This window comes from Carassius gibelio, chromosome A11, assembly GCF_023724105.1.
Source record: "Carassius gibelio isolate Cgi1373 ecotype wild population from Czech Republic chromosome A11, carGib1.2-hapl.c, whole genome shotgun sequence".
In the NCBI taxonomy this organism is placed as follows: Eukaryota; Metazoa; Chordata; class Actinopteri; order Cypriniformes; family Cyprinidae; genus Carassius; species Carassius gibelio.
Window position 1 is genome coordinate 18,691,483 of NC_068381.1, and position 10,032 is coordinate 18,701,514.

Consider the following 10,032-nt stretch of genomic DNA (forward strand, 5'->3'; position numbering starts at 1 on the left):
TGTAGCAAAACATTTGTCCCTTTTTGCTTTCCTTACATCCAGGTGTGTTTGGTGTATTTGCATGTGGGAATGTTGCCAAATCCACAGAATTTAGGCTGCTTTGGGAAAATGTTTGATTAACTATTTGGTTGGGTTTATTACACGGACCTGGCAACCCGAGGGGAAACAGACATTCCGAGGGGAACAGAATCGTCTGCTACACCGGGCTCGGGCTTGTGCGGTAAATGAGCAGTCATGTGTTTCGAATAGCACAAGAAAGATGCGAAAATGTATGCTGAGTAGTTGAAACCGAGGCTTGCCTCTGACGATTACGTTTTGGTAGCACCAGCAACTAATGCAAAGTCTGAGGTTATGAAAAGTTTTGACTTTTTTTTATTTATGTTTTTATTTATAATGAGAATACTGACTGAATGATGACGCACCATCAGTGAACGCAGGAGCGCGCTTAAGACATCTACAGTGGATTCAATCATTTTCCTCTACAAAAACAGGTAGGCCTTACCTAATCTTGGTGAGTAAATGTTTTTCAAATAATAACTAAATATTATTTGAGTCTTAAATGCATAATGTAGACAGAGTGGGCTATATAAGCTAATGTTGGCATTATTATTTTATTATATCAGCTGCTATGGCGAAGCAAATCCGGCAGAGCCTTTATCTTAATTCATTTCGTTATTGCCAAATACCCATCTTAATTTAGAATTTATCTTTAATTATTTTTTTAAAGAAAGACTTGTTTTTATTGGTGCGTTGGCCTATTTATATGCTAAATGAGCCTATACCTAGGGCTATTTATAGAGTGCTGAGATATTAAGATGTTACAGAGGACTTATTTTATTTTTTTGTTCAAACTTCCAAGTGGCTTCTTACGTTAGTCATGTATAAATTATGTTAAACCATGTATAAATGACTCATTCCTGACAAAAGGCAAAAGAGCTGTATGCTGCGTACATTTAAATAATGTTGGGTTGTAAAATGGTTCGGGCTTTTAAAAAGCTGTCAATCAAAATGTACTTGTCGGGCTCAGGCCGAAATCTGTCGGGCTTAACTTTTAAGGCCCGATTACAGCTCTAATAGAAAATCTAATCGAAAATCGAAATTGATTCAAGAATCGAAATCGAAAATCGAAATTGATTCGAGAATCGAAATCGAATCGAAATGATTTGAGAGCTTTTGAATCTAAATCGAATCAATCTGGAACATCTGAATAGATACCCAGCCCTACTTTTCAATATGAATAAGGCTTTATTAGATAAATCTAAAACATATAAACTAATCTAACACATAAGCACACGCACTCACACATTCACACAAGTTGCAGGAAGATAGAACGTTAGGGAAGAATGAGTTTAAGAGAATAAAAATTTGGAATCCCAAGTTTACAGCAATACGTGAAATTGGATAGACAAGAACAGACATCAATCACTTAATTTAGCCTCGCATTGAGTTCCTCAATGAGGTTAAAATTATATCAGATACACCAGTATAGATCAGAGTCTGGAGGTACTTGCATTGCCTGTGTAACGGGGTTCCCTTTGCTGTCATTGAAAGGGGGTTTCCGGGGTTGCTGATTGGCTGGAAGCTCAGTTGTCGTGGAAGTGACATCTTGGGAAGCCCGTGGTTGGGCGTTGGCTGAAGACGTGGAGTTGTGGGCTGGTTGAAGTTGAACGGGCACTCAAGGTCAGACTCGGAGACACAGCGTTACAAAACTTAACTCAGAACACAAAACTCTCAAACGGAAAAGAAAAGAAACTAAAGTAAAAGAACAGAAGTAAGTTTGATGAGACTAGGTGGTGTTTCTTCTCATCGTGCCTGATTAGCAGCAGGCGTGCAGGCCGACGCACGCTGGAACCACGCTCAAAGAACACTAACAGTGATGACTAAAAGCAGCAGCTGAAAAGCTAATTATAAAAGCAAGCATGACTAATAGCAGAAGCAAAGAAAAAAGCTGAATTTTATGGTGTCCTGAGTAGTTAAACTTGGCTGTTGGCCACACCTCAAATGTTATCTTGAACAATTAGATATCGTCTTTGTTCGGGGTATCATAAATAATATGGGCCGAATTTTCCCGCTCTTGCAGGGTCTTATTTTGGACATGATTCCTATAACAAGAATGCAATACATTTGACAAATAACTGATGGTCAGGACTGTTTCAAGCTAACAGATTCAAACACGTACAGTACAGACCAAAAGTTTGGACCTTTTGAAGCTCATCAAGAGAATGCCGAGAGTGTGCAAAGCAGTAATCAAAGCAAAAGGTGGCTACTTTGAAGAACCTAGAGTATGACATGTTGAATGTATCTGCATGATTACCATCTGTTTGAGTGCAAATCAGCCCAAATCAGCTCGCTATTACTGTATGATCACGGCTATCAAAGTGAACGCGTCTATATGAATAGAGAGAGTGTATTATTTACTTTATGGCACATTTGTGTTATTACCATCTGTATAAGTGGCCATCAGCACATTAGCACTTATTTGCATTGTAATTCAATGTAAATACTGCATTTCTAGCAACCTCAGGATGTTCTGTAATTTTAATATTTTTTTTAAATTTAAATATTTTCTTATTATTCTTATTTTTCTTACTCTAATTATTCTTATTGTATTTTTCTAGTGCTCAAATAAAACATTTATATGATGTATAAAGTTTCTGTCTAATGTTTTATAACTGAAAAAAAAAAAAAAAACTATGCAGTGGTATGTTTACCGACTAAATAGTTTGTAGACGCTTTCAATACTGTTGGGAAATATATTTTCTTATATTTGGGGGGTGGGGGGTCTAGACATAGTCTCAGAAAAATAGTCTCAGAGTCTCATTTTTCATGATATTTTATTCAGATTTGAAATAGAAACTCATGAGAGTTGTGGCTTTCAACCCATTACTTGTCTAGATTGCTCCAGGACTCATTTCATGTATTTTTATATCAAATAAAACAAATATTTTAAGTATTAGGCACTTCAGTGTCTATAACTTTTAATATTTTTGAGCATTATCAAATCTGGTTGATAAAAAGTAAAGCCCAAAGGGTCTTCTTTCCAAAGACACCAAAATTATGTTTGTAACACACTGAAGTAGGAAACTGTTACAATTATAAGTTTGGTAGAGCACTTTCAGCTGTGAGTCCCATAATGGGGTGTGCTGGCTAACAGGTTAATTTGTCTGGTTCTGGTCTGATACGCTACAATACTGTTTTATAATGTACTACAATGCTGAGGTGCAGAAAATAGCCACTATTTGCAATAGGTATTATAAATAGCAGAAAATCCTGCTATTTTAACATCTATAGCTATTTGCACTTAGCAATGTAAATAGCATTTCACTAAAAAATACTGCTATTTGCACTAGTGCAACTAGTCCCGGTCATGCAATGTTGCCAGATATTGTCATTAAAATAAACAAAAATCTTAATAAAAAAAAAAAAAAAAAAACGGAACTTATTTCAAATATTTTGAAATTAAATAAGATAGTTATCGCTGACCCTAAACTGCAACTTCCTACTTAACTTTCTAAAGTGTCAAATTAAGTGGAAACACTAGTCAAAAAATGCTTACAATATCTGCGTCTCTCGCTCACAAAACTCTGAAGAATCTTTCCCTTCGGAAGCGTCTCGCAGCAGGAGTTTAGCAGCAAATTAGTCAGTCAGATACCACATTTTTGAACATGAAAAATGTATAGAGGACCAGACCTCACTGACCTCATAGCTGCCTATGCCCATGCTGCACAAGGTATCTTTTATTCCAATTGTTAAGTTAAAGTCGTGGCCTAATGGTTAGAGGGTTGGACTCCCAAGGGGTTGTTGGTTCTAGTCTCGGGCCGGACGGAATTGTGGGTGGGGGGAGTGCATGTACAGTTCTCTCTCCACCTTCAATACCACGACTTAGTAGCCCTTGAGCAAGGCATCGAACCCCCAACTGCTCCCCGGGCGCCGCAGCATAAATGGCTGCCCACTGCTCCGGGTGTGTGCTCACAGTGTGTGTGTGTGTGTGTGTGTTCACTGCTCTGTGTGTGTGCATTTCGGATGGGTTAAATGCAGAGCACAAATTCTGAGTATGGGTCACCATACTTGGCTGAATGTCACTTCACTTTCACTTTCACTTTTTAAAAAATCAAGAATCAAAAAGTCATTTTCAAGCATTCGTATATATTATTGTTAGTAGTATTATTTTAGAACTGCCATCAATTAGTTTTGTTCACTGAGCAGGTTCAAAATGATGTACATCTGTCCAGCTTGTAAAATAAATTATTTTGTATATGTATTAACAAATACATAACATAATAGATTGAGAAATGAAGATAATAACTTGGAGAGAAAATTTTATTCTGGAAGTCGGATAAACAAACTAACTAACTAACTAAATAAATAAATAAAATGACAGGTGATCCTTGTGCGGCTGAATGTGTGTGTTTTAAATCTACAGATATAAACTGCAAGAGAGCACTTATCATGACAACTGAGCTGCTATTTATTTAAAGATATCAGAGGGAGACTGGGCACGATTACATTTTCTGAGTTTGTTGCCATTTTAAGTACTTTTTTTTTCTTCTTCTTTTTTTGCAGCTGAGAATGAGATTAGAGCTAACACCTCAGTAATATGAGAGAATCATAATTATTTTCTCAAAGGAATGTGCCTCTAAATCGGTAAACTATCTATTAGCAATTTACATCAGACCTGCTTTTGCAGCAATGAGTATTCACCTGACAAGCATCATCACACTTTATTAACAGCTCAGTCAGTGTTGCATGCTGGGGCCCTCATTTCCAACTGTCAGATGCACACACAAACACACAGACAAACACACACACACACACACACACACACATACACATCATATACTGACAACTGTTATGAATCCATTGACAAATTCACAATGTGTTTTTCCCACCACATACAGTGCAGACAGGCCGACCCCTTCCGGTCCAATCTGGTGTAATACATTATAACTACTTTCAATAGCTTCTCCACAGCTAAAACAATATTTATACACTGCTGTTATTTAATGCAATTCAATTCAAGTTTATTTGTATAGCGCTTTTTACCATACATACAGACGGTTGGTCTAGGAACGCTCCCGGGAACGCCCCGTTACGTGATGTGAATTAAACCCATGGGGGAAAACATACACTGGACAATCATGCCCAAGAGTTGTGTCATTTTCTCTACCTCCAATAAACTAACAAATTATGATTTGAAGTTCTACATCCTTCCTAATAAACATACAGAACCGGAAAGGATGACAAAATGGCTACAAGCAATAAGTTGTGAGGATGATAAAGGGAAGTTGTGGAAATCCCAAGACTAAGCATGTGTATGTGTGCAGTGGGCAAATCATTACAGTATGCTACGTTAACATTGTGTTCATTATAAACTGTGTAAGATTGTTTCATAAAGTGGCATGAATATATAATTATATATTATAATTATATAAATAATATAATAAGCCTTATCATTGCACCTGAAGCAAAACTATGTAACGTTAGCGTTAAACCTAAACTTGCATGAATACGCGTCTGCTAAGAGTTGTAACGTTAGTCTACGTGATACCACTAGAAAAGGCCAAGGATTTCTGTATACCCACTTAAGAAAATGTGAAGATATGTAACAACTTAGTTTTGTGTCAGAACTTTTACACTTTCATAAATTCACCCCGTCTGTGTTTGCGAAGCGACATGGATAGAATTGCGTAATCCAGTCAAAAATGGAACTGGCTATTTTTGAATGAATACATCTACAGTAGGGCTGTAAAATGACTCAAATATCGATATGGACTAGTGTATATGAATATTAAAGTTGAAAGAGACTACAAGTGTTCTATTTGTCTCTGGGACTGAGCGCTCAATTTGTGGATTTTTGTAATTCAAATACACACGATGTTCGCTGTGTTTTCCCCCACGCCGACTCCGCCCTCACCACGCCTCCAACTATGACTAGATGCCGACTGTCATGGACTACGCTCCATTCAGCTTAAACACTCCCAAGAAAACTCCAGGACACAGATGATTAATCTCCATAAAATTTACTGGGAATATTGTGAAACTGTAATACAATGCAAATGAGATGTATATTAATATTAGATCCAAATACAGAGAAAACAGAACGGATTATCTACACAGCGGTGATGTATATGATAAACAAAATCGAGCTAGTAAACAATCAGCAGTAATAACATAAAGCAAACTTAGCCTTCTCAATAGTCTCACAAAGATAAAAATAGACATTATCCTAATATTGCATGATAAGAAATACTCACAGACGTTGCTTTAGCAAAGGGAAAGGAAAAACGCGATCGCTGGAGAAACAGGTGACTGAGAGAGATTGCAGGCTGTTGCGATTGACTATCGCATAGCGATCAACTTCCTGATTCGTGACGTGCGCAGTAGCGCGTCACTACAGTTACAAAGATAAACATATTACACTACATTGTTAAAACCCAAAACAAAGCCTTTTATTATTATTTTCCTTTAAGTGGCATGACACCGACTGTATGTATACAAATCATTACAAAGCAACTTTACAGAAAATTAAGTTTCTACAATATTTAGTAGTAGCTTCTAAAAAATGTAAAAATGTAAACAAGACGTAGTCAACCAGACGATGAACATTATTAACAGCAATAATTATATGATGCAATCACACTTGTAGCAATATTTGCTAGTTCTGTTTATTGAATCAGGGTTAGCATCATCTGAGGTCCTCTGAGGGGTCAGCATCATCTCTTCTCAGGTGTTCTGGATCCAGACCGGAGTCTGTGTATATCCTAGTCATGTGGCAAAACAGAGAGACAATAAGAGACATAATTAGCATAGCTGCTGTTCCAACAAAGTAAAATGAATTAGTTTAACCCAACCTAAAGAATAAGAATGTGCATTTGATCAGATGCAACTGCAGTCACAATTTAAAAAGATGCATTATTCAAATACTTGGTGAAAGAGATGCATTTTTAATCCAGATTTAAACAGAGAGAGTGTGTCTGACACCCTGAACATTATCAGGAAGGCTATTCCAGAGTTTGGGAGCCAAATGTGAAAAAGCTCTACCTCTTTTAGTGGGCTATCCTAGGAACTACCAAAATTCCAGCATTTTTAGACCTTAGGGAGTGTGATGGATTGTAATGTTGTAAAAGGCTAGTTAGGTACGCAGGAGCTAAACCATTTAGGTATATAAGCCTTATAAGTAAGTAATGATAATTTGTAACTGATACGGAACTTAATGGGTAGCCAGTGCAGAGACTGTAAAATTGGGGTAATATGATCATATTTTCTTGACCTGGTAAGAACTCTAGCCGCTGCATTTTGGACTAACTGTAGCTTGTTTATTAAAGATGCAGGACAACCACCTAGAAGTGCATTACAATAGTTCAGTCTAGAGGTCATGAATGCATGAACTAGCTTTTCTGCATCAGAAACAGGTAACATGTTTCGTAGCTTGGCAATGTTTCTAAGATGGACCTAGGATGGATCCTTGTGGATTATTATAAGCATATTTCCAATATTCCATTTATGTCTAAAATTTTTGAATTGAAAAGTTGTGTCTGCTCAATTGAGCTCCTTCCTGCAAAAAATGATCTGTATGAAGAATTTCAGATCAAGGCTGCATCTCATTGCTAGTTTTACTTGATCTTAGTGCCGCACTTGACACCATACAGTAGATCATGACATACTAATAGATAGATTACAAAACTATACAGGTATTCAAGGGCAGGCTCTAAGATGGTTTAGATCCTACCGGTCCGATCGCTACCATTTTGTTTATTTAAATGGGGAGTCATCTCATTTATCACCAATAAAATATGGAGCACCACAAGGATCCGTCCTAGGTCCCCTTCTATTTTCAATATACATGTTGCCCCTCTATAATATTATTAGAAAATACAGGATTAGTTTCCACTGTTATGCTGATGATACTCAGCTATATATCTCAACGAGACCAGATGAAACTTCCCAATTATCTAAGCTAACATAGTGTGTTAAAAATGTAAAAGATTGGATGACAAATAATTTTCTCCAATTAAATTCGGATAAGACAGAGATATTAATTATTGGACCAAAAAACACTACACAGAATCTTGTAGATTACAATCTGCAACTAGACGGATGTACTGTTACTTCCTCTACACTCAAAAATCTGGGTGTTATATTAGACAGCAACTTGTCTTTTGAAAAACATATTTCCCACGTTACAAAAACTGCATTCTTCCATCTTAGACACATTGCCAAGCTACGAAACATGTTATCTGTTTCTGATGCAGAAAAGTTAGCTCATGCATTCATGACCTCTAGACTGGACTATTGTAATGCACTTCTAGGTGGTTGTCCTGCTTCGTCAATAAACAAGCTACAGGTGGTCCAAAATGCAGCAGCTAGAGTCCTTACGAGGTCAAAAAAATACGATCATATTAGCCTACCCCAATTTTACAGTCTCTGCACTGGCTACCTATTAAGTTCCGTATCAGTTACAAATTATCATTACTTACCTATAAGGCCCTATATGGTTTGGCTCCTGCATACCTAACTAGCCTTCTACCATGCTACAACCCATCACGCACCCTAAGGTCACAAAACGCTGGAATTTTGGTAGTTCCAAGGATAGCAAAGTCCACTAAAGGAGGTAGAGCTTTCTCACATTTGGCTCCCAAACTCTGGAATAGCCTTCCTGATAATGTTCGGGGTTCAGACACACTCTCTCTGTTTAAATCTAGATTAAAAACACATCTCTTTCGCTATGCTAATGATGTCTCTATTTTGTTTCTATGTTTCGCCACGGGATGTAACTAGGATTTACACAAGCTCCAGTCTGGATCCATAACACCTGAGAAGAGATGATGCTGACCCTCAGAGGACCTCAGATGATGCTAACCCTGAATCAACAAACAGAACTAACAATTATTGCTAAATGTGTGACTGCATCATATAATAACGTAATTAATAATATTGAAAGTTCATCGTCTAGCTGACTAAGTCTTGTATTATTATTATTATTTAAATGTTTTCTAAAATCCAGTCAAATGTGCACAAACTACTAGCTACTACTAAATATTGTAGAAACATAATTTTCTGTAAAGTTGCTTTGTAACTATTTGTATTGTAAAAAGCGCTATACAAATAAACTTGAATTGAATTGAATTGAATTTGCCAGTTCACTAGGATCTAATTTTGGTTCCTTAATAAGAGGCTTAATAACTGCCAGCTTAAATGGTTTTGGGACGTGACCTAAAGATAAAGACGAGTTAATAATATTGAGAAGCCGTTCTTCGGCTATAGGTAACAGCTCTTTCAGTAATTTAGTGGGTACAGGATTTAATAAACATGTTGTTGGTTTAGATACAGTGATACGTTTATTTAGCTTTTCCTGTCCTATACTTGTGAAGCACTGCAGTTTATCTTTGGGTGCGATGGATGAAACTGAAGTGTTGGACGCTGTACAATCTACATTCGCTAAAGTATTTCTAATGTTATCTATTTTATTAGTGAAGAAATTCATGAAGTCATTACTATTAAATGTTGATGGAATATTTGAATCAGACGGCGTCTGGTTATTTGTTAATTTAGCCACTGTGCTAAATAAAAACCTTGGATTGTTTTGGTTATTTTCTATGAGTTTGTGGATGCTCTGCCCTGGCAGTTTCTAGAGCCTGTCTATAGCTGGACATACTGCTTTTCCATGCAATTCTAAAAACTTACTTAGTGAGTTATTTTTTCTCCATTTGCGTTCAAGACTATGAGTTTCTTTCTTGAGAGAGTGAGTATTACTGTTATACCATGGCACAGTACGTTTTTCTCTAACCTTTTTCAATTTGATTGGGGCAACAGCTTCTAATGTATTGGAGAAAATAGTGCCCATGTTGCCAGTCATATCGACTAGTTCATGTGTATTTTTGGGTACAAATAGCAGTTGAGATAAATCAGGCAGGCTATTTGCATATCTGTCTTTGCTGGCTGGAACAATAGTTCTGCCCAGACAGTAACACTGAGCCATACAGTCAATATCAGTGATACGCAGCATGCACGATACGAATGGTCTATAACATT

The 10,032-nt window shown here is 36.9% G+C and overlaps 1 long non-coding RNA gene across 1 annotated transcript; it reads right to left on the bottom strand.

Annotated features, from left to right (window-relative positions):
- Positions 1-6,004: 6,004 nt before the first annotated feature.
- Positions 6,005-6,475, bottom strand: LOC128022578 (uncharacterized). The gene is made up of 2 exons (XR_008185951.1): positions 6,255-6,475; positions 6,005-6,040 (listed from the first exon to the last, which is right to left on the bottom strand). It is a non-coding gene; the product is annotated as an uncharacterized LOC128022578 (long non-coding RNA).
- Between the last annotated feature and the right edge of the window lie 3,557 nt (positions 6,476-10,032).